This window comes from Idiotropiscis lumnitzeri, chromosome 8 (assembly GCF_059441095.1).
Source record: "Idiotropiscis lumnitzeri isolate Australia: NSW breed Sydney's pygmy pipehorse chromosome 8, RoL_Ilum_1.0, whole genome shotgun sequence".
NCBI classification, from domain to species: domain Eukaryota; kingdom Metazoa; phylum Chordata; class Actinopteri; order Syngnathiformes; family Syngnathidae; genus Idiotropiscis; species Idiotropiscis lumnitzeri.
In genome coordinates, this window is record NC_142398.1 from 18,036,445 (window position 1) to 18,051,480 (window position 15,036).

General features: G+C 41.2%; 1 protein-coding gene across 4 annotated transcripts in view; it reads right to left on the minus strand.

The window, feature by feature from the left end:
- add3a (adducin 3 (gamma) a) overlaps positions 1-11,192 on the minus strand; it is a 42,046-nt gene extending 30,854 nt beyond the window's left edge. For 2 of the 4 annotated variants that reach the window (XM_088302126.1, XM_088302120.1), the window contains exon 1: positions 10,832-11,190. The gene's annotated coding sequence lies outside the window, so the exon portion shown is untranslated. Of the gene's footprint in view, positions 1-10,831 lie in introns of all 4 variants that reach the window. The other 2 variants (XM_088302125.1, XM_088302124.1) reach the window with 2 other exon arrangements.
- Positions 11,193-15,036: the final 3,844 nt, after the last annotated feature.

Genomic DNA, 15,036 nt, shown 5'->3' on the forward strand with positions numbered 1-15,036 from the left:
AGAGTTTGATTTTAAATCGGGAGGCTTTCTCCTCTGTGACAAATTTTCCCCCGTTTTAAGAGAGATGCATGCAGGTCTTGGATGCAAGACATTTCTTCTTTACTTTAATGCAGCAAAGTGTTTTTAATGACAGGCCGGCAGTCCCCAAATTTCAGGACCCGGCCCGCCATTTTGGGCTTCAATAAATAAAGGCCAGGTGCATAAATAAAAAAGGACTGATGTAAGCAGAGAACGCCAAGACAAGGAGGGAGGTGATGACAGTCATGACTCACTGATAGCGAATCTCAGACCGAAGGCGACCAAAATCACTGCTTCACGTCGACTTACAATAAAATCACACATGACGTCAAACTAAATGCAGGCTGCAAAAGGCTTCCTCCTCTGTGTAAACTTTCAGAAAAGTTTGCTTAATGAATCATCTGTCCACCCCTGCACTTTTAAGTAATCCCATACAGTGGTGAAGTCAGCCATCCCCACCATGACCCCTCTGATAAGAGACGGACAAAAACAAAACACAACAGAGGAGGACCTAGGCTAAATACACGCTGGCGTCCATTCACAGGAATGCAAAAACACTAAGTTCATGACTTGGACCTCTGTATTTCTTTTTCCTCCAAGAACAAAAAGACATTTCAGACCGATTTTCACGGGGAATTGGCGGGAATAATCCTCCTGAACAAAATAACACTGAGAAAATTCTGTCTATTCATTATAAAACATGCTCAAGAAATGCCAGCATCCCATTTTATGTAAACAGAAGAAAACCAGCAGGTTTGCAGCGTCTCTCTTATCTGCGTTTACGACTCGTGGCAAAGGGCGGAAACATGCCTGGAGGGTCAAAAATGCCGTTTATTACATCACCTGGTGTGCGTATCCAAATACACATCTACATGTACATCTTCATACGAAGAGAGCTGTCACACTAGCCGTTTAGTCGGTTCTTAACCCATTCACTGCCATTGACGGAAATAGACGGCCCAAAAAAATCCATTTATTTTACCTGGGTTGGCAGTGAATGATTTAACAGTCGGTCTCCTTTTATGCTACCGTGGAAGTGAGCCTAAATCACCACTAATCCATTTTTGAGGAGGCATTGAGTTGGATGCTCATGTTTAATGCAATGAGACTAGTGATGGGAAAATGAAGCTTCAAATGTGCTTCATGAACCAGTTGTAGTATTTTTGGACTCCTGTAGATGGCGCACTCTGTTCAACATTGGGCTGGAATCACACTGACTTGCCATTTTTTAAACCATTTATTTAAACCAACAGTGCCATCTAGCGGACACAAAAATACAACAACTGGTTCATGAGGCAAATTTGAAGCTTCATTTTCCCATCACTAAATGAGACATTTACTTCCGGGGACAATTGCAGTGAACAATCTTGTTTTAAGCCTGGGCCGCTAGAGAAAACGAGAAAACCAAAACGAGGACGATGCGGTCAATCAAGCATTGTGTGGGTGGACTTGTGGCTCAAATGGCGACAGCACGGGACAAATGATGAAGCAGCGTGCGTGTCTGGGAGCTGCAAAGAGGTCGCTGTTATTGCTTCATTTCCTTCATTGATTGTGATTTAATGAGTTGTGGAAGTGACAACAGGAAGTCTCTGCCTGGTCATCATCTCATCGGATGTGTTACTCTAGGTCAAGTTGAACTCCACTGCAGGACTATGACGCAACACATTTCAATTTTCATCATTTGCTAACACTTTTGATTCCTTTTAAGTGGCAGATCCAAGTAGAAGTAAGGCATGCTATAATTATGTCACCGTCAGATGGCTCCTATATATATTTAATGTCACCATAGTTTCTCAAAGCAGATGTGACGTTTTTAAAGTTAATCAAATCCATGTTGTGGACTCTCTGGATAAGACTTGACAGCGGAGGGCAAAGTACTGTGAATCATGTTCCCGTTCCAAGAGCGCTTGTAACATTAAATGAAAGCCGCGAAAAGAGGATGCCGCCGGCTTTTGTTTTTGTATTTTAAAGCCTCTACACTGCCATGAAATTGGCCTGCAATGCCTCTAACCCAGGAGTGGGCAAACATGTTGATTGGCGGGCCAGAATGGGTTCTAAAATTTGACAGACGGGCCGGACCAGGAGCAGAGGAGTGTTTTGGTAGCCTCACCTCATCGGAGAAAAAAAATAAATTCAATTTTAAATGAAAGTGAACAAAAGCAACAATATATATGTCTTTGAAAAACCACAGTATTTAGAAAATAAAACATAAACAAGGTTTATTCATTTATTTTTTTTCAAGTTCGGCGGGCCGGATTAAAATGCTTAACGGGCCGCATGTGGCCCCTGGGCCGTAGTTTGTCCACACCTGCTCTAACCTGAAGTATGCGAAACTGAAAAGTGTGCCGACACGGAAAAAAACCTCGTCGGAATTGTTCCTTCAGTTCGAAGGCTTTGTAAATCGACAAAGACAAATCTTGTAAAAACTCGACTGCGTGTTTGGGGCTAGGGTAAAGATGTACCTGATTTGTTACTAAAAATATGATCATGTCCGACCTAATCATGCCAAATAATCAAAGCTCCCTAAAACTTGTACGCTAATTCGAAAATTTAATGAAGACCAACAAGAAGTCGTTGAAGAAGCACCAACTATACAAAAGAATGAATTCCTTTGACTGTCTTGCCAAGGACACAAGGTCGCTAGCTTTACGATCCGGCACAGCGTGAATAGCCGAACGATCATCGCAGCTCCATGGATACGTGACACAATGAGGAGCTGAGTGCTGAATTAGCTCTCATGTGAGTTATTTGAATTCCTTCAAAGCTCCCGTTGACATCAATGTCTGCTTTAAAGACACTTTCAAAGGACATTGATCTTTTTACATTGACTCCACTGTTCTGCCTTTAGACGTGTAGCTGATGGTTTCTATAAACGCCTTCCTGTTTGTTGCTGATCACACTTGGCCTGGTTGCACGAACGAACAGATGAGTTTTACCCATGCTGTTTTCACCAGGCTGTCGAGTTTCTGTTCAGTTCATTATGGTATGCACCAAAATAACCGACCCCATCCCACCACCTGACGTGCATGCTGCAGGGGTACAATTAAAGGGTGTGTAAGTGTATGGTAATGCCAGAAACTGCTTCAAAAGTGTGGGCTGTTACTTTATTTGACTGCTGGAATAGGGTTTGTATTTTTGAGGCTGGTCCTTCTGGTGGAAAAAGTGTCTCGAAAAAGAGATTAAAAAAAAAAATGTGCTGAATTAATGAGGAATGCTGACATCTCGTGTGATTTTCCTCCAAAATATGAATTAAAAAAAATCCTTCCCTTGTAGTTATTTCACCTCCTCTTTAAGGGCCCTATTTTCATGTCCAGCGCAAGTCTAGTACTAAGGCATGGGTGAAGATTTCTTTTTTTTTGGTATTTTTGTAGACAGGCAAAGACGGAATGAAGACGGCTCTACAGGAGAAGCGTTTTAATTTTTCTTGCATGATAATGATTTCTTACTGTTAAGTTCATAAACAAGTACGCTTTGCTCCATATTTTCCCAGTGAACTAGATTTGCAACTTAAAGGGGGAGTCAAACCCAAATTTTTCTTTACAAGAATATGTTCTATGCACGCTCACTAGTCGAAACATTCTGATTAATATTGCGTTTGCGGAATATGAGTTAAGCAGTAAAATCCAACCGTTTTTAGCCATCTCGGGCGGCCATTTTGTTATTTCTGTCACGTGAAGATGACATCAGAGTTGCTCAGGGTTCCGCTAACGATCGGTCATGGCTCAGCTTCAGCAAACAGGTGAGCCGCGATGAGTCGTTACCTGAGTCCCGAGGACCTGTGATGTCATATTCAGTCGACAGAAGTGACGAAATGGCCACCCCTGCGATGGCTCGAAACAGCTGGATTTTGCTGCTTAACTCATATTCCGCCGACGCAATATATATCAAAATTCCATATTTAGAATATTAAAGACGCACAAAAACATTTTATTGAAAATAATTTTTCAGGGTTGACTTCCCCTTTAAGGGTAGGACTGCTTTTTGTCAATGAAAATCCAGCACAATGCAGCACATACAGTGCACCACATGAACACTGAAGTCCATTGTCAGCTCATGAACTCTAGTTACCCTTTTCTTCCTCTCCTGCTATCTGAATTTTTTTCCAATAAACCTAGTATAGCACTATTCAGAAATTAAATTCTAAATTAGGTATGCATTGTTCCTGCTGTCAAAAAGCAACGTACTACTCTCTGGTATAGCTCTCCCACTCTCTCACACACAAGCTTACGCACAAGCACACACACATTTGAAGGGGGCCAGAATGCTGGCTTGTGTTCCGGGACTATCCATTACACAATACGAGGGAGAAGACAGATTTTGATATTTTGTGTCTGTGTCTAAGTGAGGTCATTATTTGCGAACTACAACCGCGGTCTAATTATGCTCGTACACACACGTACGCACAAGGGGCCAATCGCTCACAGTCACACTCACCGGTTTCCATGGCGACTGCAAACAAACAGCCCAAGCAAGCGATGACCCCACCCGAGCAGTAAAAAGGCCAAATAGTGAAGATTGTGAGACAAAAAAAAAAGTGGGGAGCAATAGAGCAGGACTTCAAATAGGAGTCTGATGCTTGCAAATGGTTGATTAAGACAACATCAAAGTACCACGAAGAAAGACTGATTTGTTAAAAAGATTCAGATGTTATGTCACAATCAGCCCCGTCAGTATGAACCTCCACATGGTTTGGAAGAAAACCGTAAATACAGTCAACCACGTTTGAAACAAAAACCACAAAGGGGAACTTGATTCTCACTCGGAACAAACCGGAATAAATCTCCAAATAGTTCAGTACATGGGAAAAGGCCGTTTGTTGAATCTTAACAGTTTCAGACATCCCACGTGTACATATTAAACGTGTATTTGGAATTTAAATGTTGTGTTGGACTTTTAACTCAGTATGGGCCATCCAAACTCGATCAAACACAGACACTGCACTTAGATGTTAAAAAGAGCTTGGGACTGAATGGATGAATGCGATGCAGGTGGAGACATAATAGAGTGAATTTCCCAAGCATAAAAATAGTATGCTGCACATCAGTGGTCCCCAACCACCAGCCTGTGGCAGGCCACACAGAAGAAAGAAAAAAAAAAAAGAACTTGCAGTACTTCCGGTGTTATTATTTGAGGCGAAAAAATATTTTTACTTTGAAAACGTTGGACTCAACGCATTTCAAGATACTAATTGCCTCGGTCGAATTACGCTAATATTAAACCCACAAGACAGCAGAATGAGTAAAAAAAAAAACAACCACATACAAAACCCATTCTTCACAAAATGCGGCCCATGTGTGCTGCACCGTGGATCAAAAGAGTGGTCATGACACACTGGGATTTGGCCAGTGAGCTTTGAAGAGTTTTTGTTAGATATGACAAAGAATCTCAGCACGTCTGTACCACGACAGGAAGGGAAACAAGCGCAAGCCTTCTTCTCATTTAGTCACTGTCCCTGCTCTGTGCTTTGACCTCTTCTCTCACATCTGACTGCTCAATAACAGGCTGTCAGAGAGAATGGCGTGTCCGGAGTTCACGTGTGTTCTAGCGGGTCCCCCGTGTTTCCGACCCAGTCAGCCAAAAGCCTATTGGACGGGGGTTGTTACACAAATCAAAACAAAGCATCCATCAACGAGAGGGGAAAGTCAATGACACGGAGAAGGTCAAGCACCTTAATGCAAACTCCTAAGAGTCTTCTTCACCTCATACACATATATAAAAAAATTCTAAATATATATATATATATATATATATATATAAATTTTATTTAATTTAATTTAATTTAATTTTTTTTTTTTTTTGACCGGTCCGACATCAATGCACACATTCAGGAATGAACAAAGTAAGCGTTTCTTGACTCCGGGGGGCTGTCAACGCTGGGGTACAGTCTAACTATCATTTCCTGAGCATATGAGTATGTGTGCTTTTTCGCCCGAGTGTCCTTATCATGTTATTCGGTGGTTGCCTGAGTGAAGTTCCTCATATTCAAAATCTCTTTCCACTTTAAAAACTCCCACACGCGCACGTGTGTACGGGCATGCATGTGAGAATGGAGGAAGGACAAGCTTCCTGTGAGGATGTGGGGTCCAGTAGAGCGACAGTGTCAGAAGTCACAACTTAGTGGCGGGTAGGATGGTGTGAGCGTTTTCCTTTTGATGCACATTCATTCAAGGGGAAATTGTCAACCATGACTACAAACGCTGACTGTGCATTTCACTGAAAATGGGAAATACGTCTCCAGCAATGGAATTGGACTGAAGCCCTATGCTGCGGAAAAGTTCTCATTCATGATATGGCAGAACGCAGAATTCCAAATGAACCCGAAAACGGCCAATTATCAGCGTCTCTCACTGGGCCGCTCAAGCAACCACACACATTGAGACCACCGTGGAGGAGGAGAACTGGTGCTCATAGATGTCCTTTCTTACACGCTTTTCAAGTCCTTTCAGCTTTCGGCATTCATCTCCATGGATTGCCGCTATCCCATTTGGAGGTTTGCCACATTCTCTCATTATTCCAGACTCTTTTGAGTGTGTTATCCCAAGAGGACAGTAGAGAATCATTCAAAAAATACTCAAGGCTGCAGTCGTGTCTTCATTTTGTACATTAGATGAGAACGTGTGTTAATTCAGATAATAAATGCCCACTAAAAACTTCTAGTCGTAAATCTGTGCACAGATGGAAAAAAAAAACTTGCACTTGACGCATGTCAAGATGCTAATATTTAAACAATTTACCAAGAGGCCGATGCCGCATAAAGAATGCTCCGACCAAAGCTGGACATTCAAATGCACTTCAAGAGCTCCTGTCTGTTTTACCAATCAGGAAGAACGCCCACTGTGACTTTAGAATGCTCTTAGACCAACCCGTCGCTAAAACTCAGTCTTAAGGGGGGTTCAGGTGGTGCATGAAATGCATGTGTGTGTGTGTGTGTGTGTTTGTGACAGTACTTAGTTGCGTTGCGTCATATTTTTGATGGTCGACAATCAAGTTCGTTTAGAGCCATTGTCTCAATTATAAAAAAATTACAAATTTCAGCCTCTCAACAGTAAGTATTCCCTGATTTCCGTCGCCCTTCATGAAGGCAGACTGATTAACTTTTATGTCTAATCAAAAGAAGACATTTGCAAACATCTGCTTTTACTTTGAAAAACCATGACTAAAGCCAGTAATTGAATTGTTTCAAAAAAGCCGTTGAGTACAACATCAATCCCACTCGTGTGATGTCACTTGAATGTTTTTTTTGTTTATTTATTTTAAGCAATAAACAAGATTAAACATATTGATATGGTTAATAATCAGTAATTGGGGAAATACGGTTTTGTAGTAGACTTAATTCATCAGTCAGTCGTTTATATTCATCCTTCCGTACATAAACCCTCCATCCATCTTCTGCAATTGCCATTTTTACTCCCACCTGTCTTTTTGTCGCTCCACTCGCAATCCCCTCCGCGGACTAGGAAGGACAGTGCATTATCCTGGCAGCCTGCCACTCTCAAAGCTTCGGGTGGAAAAATAAACAAGTGTCCACATGTTCCCAAGGAATTTTAATGACTTCCATAAGACTGATCCATTTACCTGCCAGACGACAAGGCAGCATGAGGCAAGCAACGGACTCAGAATGAGCTACTTTCCATGCACTGATGACGAGTGCTGTGGACAAAAGCCAAGATGAATGCTTTGAAGTGGTGAACTGCATTAAAAGAGTTAGCTGAGACGGACATTCCCGTGAACTAATAATACACTTGTTCGAAGTCAACATCACAAGGTGCCTTTGCGACGTTGCCCTTTTAACCTCAAAAACTTTCAATTTATTGTAATAACTACATGTTATGCTGTCAGAAACTGCCAAGGGACAATGTTCATGCAAACAACTAAATATGTGAGCTTGCTGACAGGTTGGGCATTTAATGTGCAAATTGTGGACGTTCACATAAAATGATTCATTTTGCAAGATGACTGTGATTGCGATTTCCGAAAATGTTTTCACAGCAATTGGTATTTTACGATCACTGAGTTCCTGAGTGGCGCTTTAAAAAGTGTGTTTTTTTAAGTGTGTTTAAAGCATGTGTGGGCGGGGCTTAAAAGTTAAAAATTCTATCCCAAGCTTCGAAGCTTCGTAAATGCTGCGTCATAAAACTTTTTTTGTTCACACAAATGCTGCGTCACATCTGTGTCTTTGTGATCATTGCCTTCTCAGCGCCGTCATCATCTTCATATTATAAAATAAGACAATCCAATTCACTGTACACGTCTCAGCCGTGGGGAACGCGCCAGCCTGGCAGGACTGCTGTTTCGACTTCTCATCTCCTAGGTTCTGTTTTTCTGTGACGGAACCAGCTGCACAGGAAATGACAACAGAGTGAGAAAGCAGAAATGAACCATTCATTCTCGTTGGGTCATTTCTTGCTTTATTCGCATCAAACTTGACATATTCAGTCCAGATGGCTTCAACTGTTTCATCAACCAGTCTGCAATTGATATTTGGATGTGTCTTGCATAAGTATTGGGAAGCCAGGAACCGATCCCAGCTGTTTTCGGGCAGTAGGCGGGGTACACCCTGAACTGCTTGGCAGACAACCGTAGGGTACACTCACACTTAGGGACATTTTAGAGCCGGTGTGGGCAAACTACGGCCCGGGGGCCACATGGGGCCTGTTAAAGGTTTTAATCCGGCCCACCAAATTTAAAAAAAATTAAATGAATAAACCTTGTTCATGTTTTATTTTCTAAATACTCTGGTGTGTCAAACACAGATATTTTGTTGTAATGCTTTTTTTTTACATTTTAATTGAAAATTAACTCATTCACTACCAGCCCAGTAAAAAAAAATGGATCTTTGACGTATTTAGCCGTCAATGGTATTGAATGAGTTAAATGTAATTGATTAATTTCTCTGATGAGGTGAAGTCACCAAAACACTCCATCCATCTGCGCCTGATCCGGCCCCTCGGTCAAATTTTAGAACCCATTGTGGCCCTACTGTATGTTATTAAATCCACTAATTATTAATTCAATAAAAACAAATCAAAGAAACGATTTTTAATTGATCCAGCATCTTCACTCGGACTAAAAATATGTATTGTATCGTTTTATGACAATTAAAGTCGGCAGCAATATTACGAGATAAACACAGCAGTTACCCAGCCAGCTCGAGTCAATGATTAATCATGTTTTACGGCAAGTAGGTGCATGCGTGAATGACGTCAGAAAGTGAAGAAACACCCATTCCTGCCAACACTTAACACCAGTTTGAAACGGTTCTTTTCTTAAAACGGACCGGAGCACAAGACACAACTTGGACCCTAATCTTTTCGGTCCCTCCTCGATCCGGTTGGTAACAGTTGGAAGGTAGACACAACACACTGCAGAGAGATTTGTGGCAAAATTCACCGGAATTGAGGTGGTGGGCAGATTTTGGAACCATGTCACATGCAAGGAGCGATATCAGAGTGAAGGTCACACAAACAGTACCACAGGGGCACTTTGACAGTAGTCAGGGTGTAGACGAGCATGTCTCCAATTATTGGTGGCCCCACAAATTATCTTCTGCCACCGATTTAATATTCCTGTTGGTTTCGACCAGCTGCTTCTCGCGTATTTTGTACATACTCTAATTCCAATGACATTGAGGAGTTCTGTCAAACTTAAATGAAAACAATCATTTGCAAATCCTTTTCAATCAATATTCAGTCGAATATACTACCAAGATAAGATCCTTGATGCCCATTTTTAATGCTATAACTATATAACTCCATATATAATAACTCCAATTTGAACATTCCCAACTTTATTGCAATTGGGATTATTAGAGCAACCACTGCTGACCCAACCCCCATCCATTGCCCCCTTCTATTGGGTGGAATGCCAAAGTGAATGAGGCTTTGTGTTTCCATGGCAACCAGGAAGGGTGTCATTCTGAGTACTGAACTTTACTTCCACGGGAAAAAAATGCACATGCACATGCACAGATCATCACACGACCTGACGTGTGATGATCTGTGCATGTGGCGCATGCGGTGGAAACATTGCTAGCAAACAAGGGATGAAACTGATGAAACGCTTGCTTGTATGAGCCTCTTGGACTAACACATACAGCAACTGCCAGAAAGACGCAGAAGAAGCCTTCTTGCCAATATATTCCAGTCACAGAAAAGCATAGACAAAAGCTTATATTTATCACATCAAGTCACACTCGGGGGTAAAAGCAACTTAAAAATCCTGAACTTCTCACACGTATGATATGAAGAGGGGAAGGCAGGTAATAATAGCTTATCTCTTATCATTGTGCCCAGTTGCAAAAGCCCAGCCCCCCCTCTGCAAACTACAAGCACATGTAACAGCCCCCACACACGCATTCAGCATCTACTGGCTAAGCATGCTGACACTTGAGAGGGCGACACTTCTCAAGCCATCTCGGGCCCATTCACATCTTCCCATTCTATTCTTCTCCGTAGTAAAAAGGGTTCGTGTGAAAGGAGGTTAGACGGCCCTCTGCTATTTCTTTTAACTTTGCTAGACACTTGAAGCGCTCAAAACGGAATGTCGCACCCTCTCTGTATTGTTTTGAATTGGCGAGTGAATTTCAAGCTTTAGCGCATGCAGCAACAAGAAAAATCTTAAAATCAAGCATGCAGGTCATAGTTCCCGCACACTGGCAGCTCTGGGAAACATCACAACTGCAAAGTCAATAAGAATGCAGGGCAGTGAGATAACAGTCCTGCTCGTGGAGAACACTGTGTTCATTATGTCTGTCACAGAACACAAAACAGGCGACTAATAAATCAGCTAGGGAAAAAAAAAGAGTGGAACAAACCTGTTGGTTAAAAGCTAATGGGGTTCCGAAGCTTCCTCTTGGAGCAGCAGGATGTGATCCACCTGCACTGCAGTAAGTCCGTTGCCAGCACTGCTACTCTCTCTCTCTCGCGCGCGCACGCTCTCTCTCTCTCTCTCTCTCTCTTTCTCTCTCTCTCTCTTTCGCTCCTCTCTCTCTCTCTCTCTCTCTCTCTCTCTTCGCTCCTCTCTCTCTTTCGCTCCTCTCTCTCTCTCTCTCTCTCTTTCGCTCCTCTCTCTCTCTCTCTCCCTCTCTCTCTCTCTCTCTCTCTTTCTCTCTAGCACGACTCTCTCATTCTGGCTCGACACCGTCAACGTCGCCCAATGCTCCAGCTGCCGTCCTTTCACGCTCCTCCCATCTCTCCCTCGCTCGCTCACTCACTCACTCTACTCCCGAAGCTCTTCTGTCCTCCCCCTAAAGCAGGAACAATCTGCTTTATCTAGTTCTGTGCTGGGCAAAGACTACTGCTAATAATCGTTTGTTCCATCGATTATGTTGTTGATTAAACAATTAATTCACATATAGGCCATATAAACTAATAAATGTAAAATACATTGTTAGACGCCAAAAATTTGTTTACTCGCAGAAAAATAACACCAAAAATTTGATACAACTAAAAAAAAAAAACAACAAAAAGAAACAATTATTTGGGTTCATGAACTAAACCAACTGTTCATAGAGTGTAATGGCCATTCTAAATTGGCAGGTATTCCCTGCTTACACTCATTCTCTGTGTAGCATCTGGGGGTCCTTGGTTTTCAATGAATACCTTGTGAGGACTGCAAGCTATAATTTTCCAGGAAATCTGTTGTGGCGTGTCTCTAATTATGAAACATTTCGTCAAAATAACAAAAAAAGCTGAGGCTGCAGAATTTTCAGTCTTTGGTTCTGCAAAGATAAACAACTGGGATTGCTCAAGTCTCATTATGGCACTTCTGCTTGCCAAGCAAACAGTAGATGTGCAACTGAGCAAAGTGTCTGATAATTCCATCCAAGAGCAGACCTCCCACTCCCATATCGCTCATGTGCATCATTTCATTTTAGAGATGCTAACTAACATGGACAGTATGCAGCCGACTACCTATTCGTAAATGGTGGCCACAGCCTCCCTGAAGAAGCACATACCTGTCCCAAAATAAACCAGCCCCCTCTCAGGATCCGTAGCAGCAGCTGGATGCTTGGTCTAACATTAGAACGTTTGCGGCAAATGTGCAGAAGGTCAAAGCCTTCTCTGTGGGTTTAAAAACGGATGTGCATCTTGATTATTTATGACCATGTAATTCTTTTCTGCATGCCTCCTTTCGAGGAGAGGGACACTGAATATAGTAGGAGTGAATTCTTAAAGCAGCATATATACAGAAGATACTCAGCCAGGATAAGCATCCTCAATTCACATCGTGCAAGATGGGAGTGGAAATTCGATCTGCAATATATATATACATATATATATATATATATATATATATATATATATATATATGTATATATATATATATATATATATATATATGTATATATACGGTACATTCCAATAACAAATCAAAGCATGCTTGGGTTGCAAACATTAATAGCTCATGACATCAAATGACTCAACAACTAGATGGAATAAATTAAAATGTTTATTTACTATAATATCCCAATAATTTTTTTAAGCCTAGTCTGAGTCTGAATCACCTTATCTTGAGGATCGGGAACGTTATGATCTGTTACGCTTTTCCCGATCCGTTACCTCAGCAATGTATTAAGGAGAAAAAAAGACCACATCCAAGTTGTCTTTATTTTATTTTCTTTTTTCTTTTATCTATTTATTTATTCGTGACACCTATACTACGGCTATTGGAGCAATAGTTTGAGCAAAGTAAAACATTTAAAAATATTTATTTGGGGGTATATTAAAATTTATGTATATATTATATATTTTTATATATATTTTTGGGGGGGTGAAATTTGAACGATATAAATCAATGAAATAACAAAAATAAACATCTTCAAAAATAACCGATCTTTCCCTCCCGATTCCAGTCATCTAAAAAAAAAAATCATCATTTGGGAGTGATTAGGACATCCCTAATTTACTATTTTCATTAAATAAAAATCATAGCATGCTGTCTTAATCATTCCAATTGAATTTCTCTGATATACTGTGGTAGTTTTTGCTCCTCTATCCTGAGGCCATCTCCCATTTCAGGCATACTCTAACCCTGTGTGTATTTGACAGCAAAGCGGGCGTTGGGGTGGGAGGTTGGGGGGGTTAGTCTCTTTAATTCCCATGTTGACTGTAACTTCATGTGACAGAGTCAAACCTGGCGCTTCATGTAATGAGTTCATGTCTGGCACAAGGTCAGGGGGAGCTCATTAGGGCCTAAATGCACTCTGTGACATGCACTTTAATCAAATTACCACCATGTGATAGCACATTTTAGCTAAAAATAACTTCAGTCTTCATGTTAGATGATGTAAAGCAACACAACATAATCTCTGGTGCAAAGAATCCATTCTCACCTTTGTATGCTGAATTAAGACACAATATTTGGTAAGAGCACCTGAAAAACATGTGCTACCTGCAGCTGCCGTAAAATGTGAATTTATCTAGTTTGACGTTAACTCCCCAGAATCTTGTATCTTATCTCTGTATCTGGGGCGTGTTTGTCTGGGGTTGCTGCACGCCGCCTGCATTTCGAGCGTTAACGTCTGCCTGACAGCAGAGGAGACTGCGGGACAGACACACAGACCACTGCCAAGTATTATTGCTCGCTACACCCATCCAACTTCCTGGCATGTTTCCATTGCCGACTGCCAGCGACATTAATGACGGCATGCATTTTTACATGTTTGTCGTGTCCCACCCAGAAACATTGGATTTGTCCAACAGAGGGATTTTTTTGCGTATAACATTTTTTATTTTGAACACTTTTTTTTTTCTTCTAAGTGTACCATATTTTCAATTGGATTGGTGTTGCAGTCGATGAAGGTGTAATCGCCCAACTTTATCACAATGCTAAGAGCTCTTCCGACATACTGGATAAATAAATGATGCAATCTGTGATATTATTAAAGAACAAAAACATCATGTTGCATGTTACTTTAAAGTGCAAAATTCATTTAGAACAGGGGTGGGCAAACTTTTTGATTGGCGGGCCTCAATGGCTTCTAAAATTTGACGGAGGGGCCAGACCAGGATTAGATGGATGGACTGTTTTGGTAACCTCAACTCATTAATTTGAAATGAAAGTGAACAAAAGCATTTCAACAATATATATGTCTTTGAAAAACCGCATCATTTAGAAAATAAAACATTAACAAGGTTTATTCATTGAATTTTTTTTCAAGTTCGTCGTGCCGGATTAAAACGTTTAACGGGCTGCGTGTGGCCGTAGTTTGCCCACACCTTATATAGAAAGCTAAAACTGTTTCCAATATGCTGAATGAGAATCATCAATTGCTAAAGGAAAATACATCCCAAATCAACCAATTAAAAAACAAACAAAAAAAAAAACAGTACTGAATGCAATTTTTACACGAACAAGCAAAGTGCGTATACTTTCTTGACCGATGTCAGGTCACATATCTACAGAAACCTCAATTGCTTCTCTCCTTGCTCCCTCGTCCTCTTTTGTCATGTTTCTACTTGCGACACGAGGAGGCACTAATGAATCATCCAATTGAGAAGCGCAGTCCTGCACAGTCCTGTGCACTCGCTTGCCCTGTTGCGTGTATGAATGTCAACGTTTATTTTTGTCTTTGTGCATTGCAACACAACTTTGACGGCCTTTTTTCACTTCAAATCTTTTGTTTCTGTCTTCTTTTTTGCCACGTATCTCTGCGAGCATTCAAGTTGAAAGCGAATGCATGAGTTCTTACAAGAACCACATCGACACGCCTGTGTTGTGTCTGAAAAAGTCTCGTGTGTGTGCGTTTGTATGTGTTCTGTACATTTATGAGAGAATCAAACGAGTTTCTATAATATGATGTGATGTGTTTGTTTGGATTTGTGGTGCATGCACCCCGACTGCAACTCATAGGGGTGCGGCTCAGAATCCCAACACACACTCATCCATTGAATGAAATACAGTGCATGAACACAAATGAAATACCGAGGCTGCGACTGGTGACTCATTAAGCGGACAGATGCTATTTGTCAGGAAAACACCCATTGTGATAATAAAAACAATCGTTTGAAGCAGAAA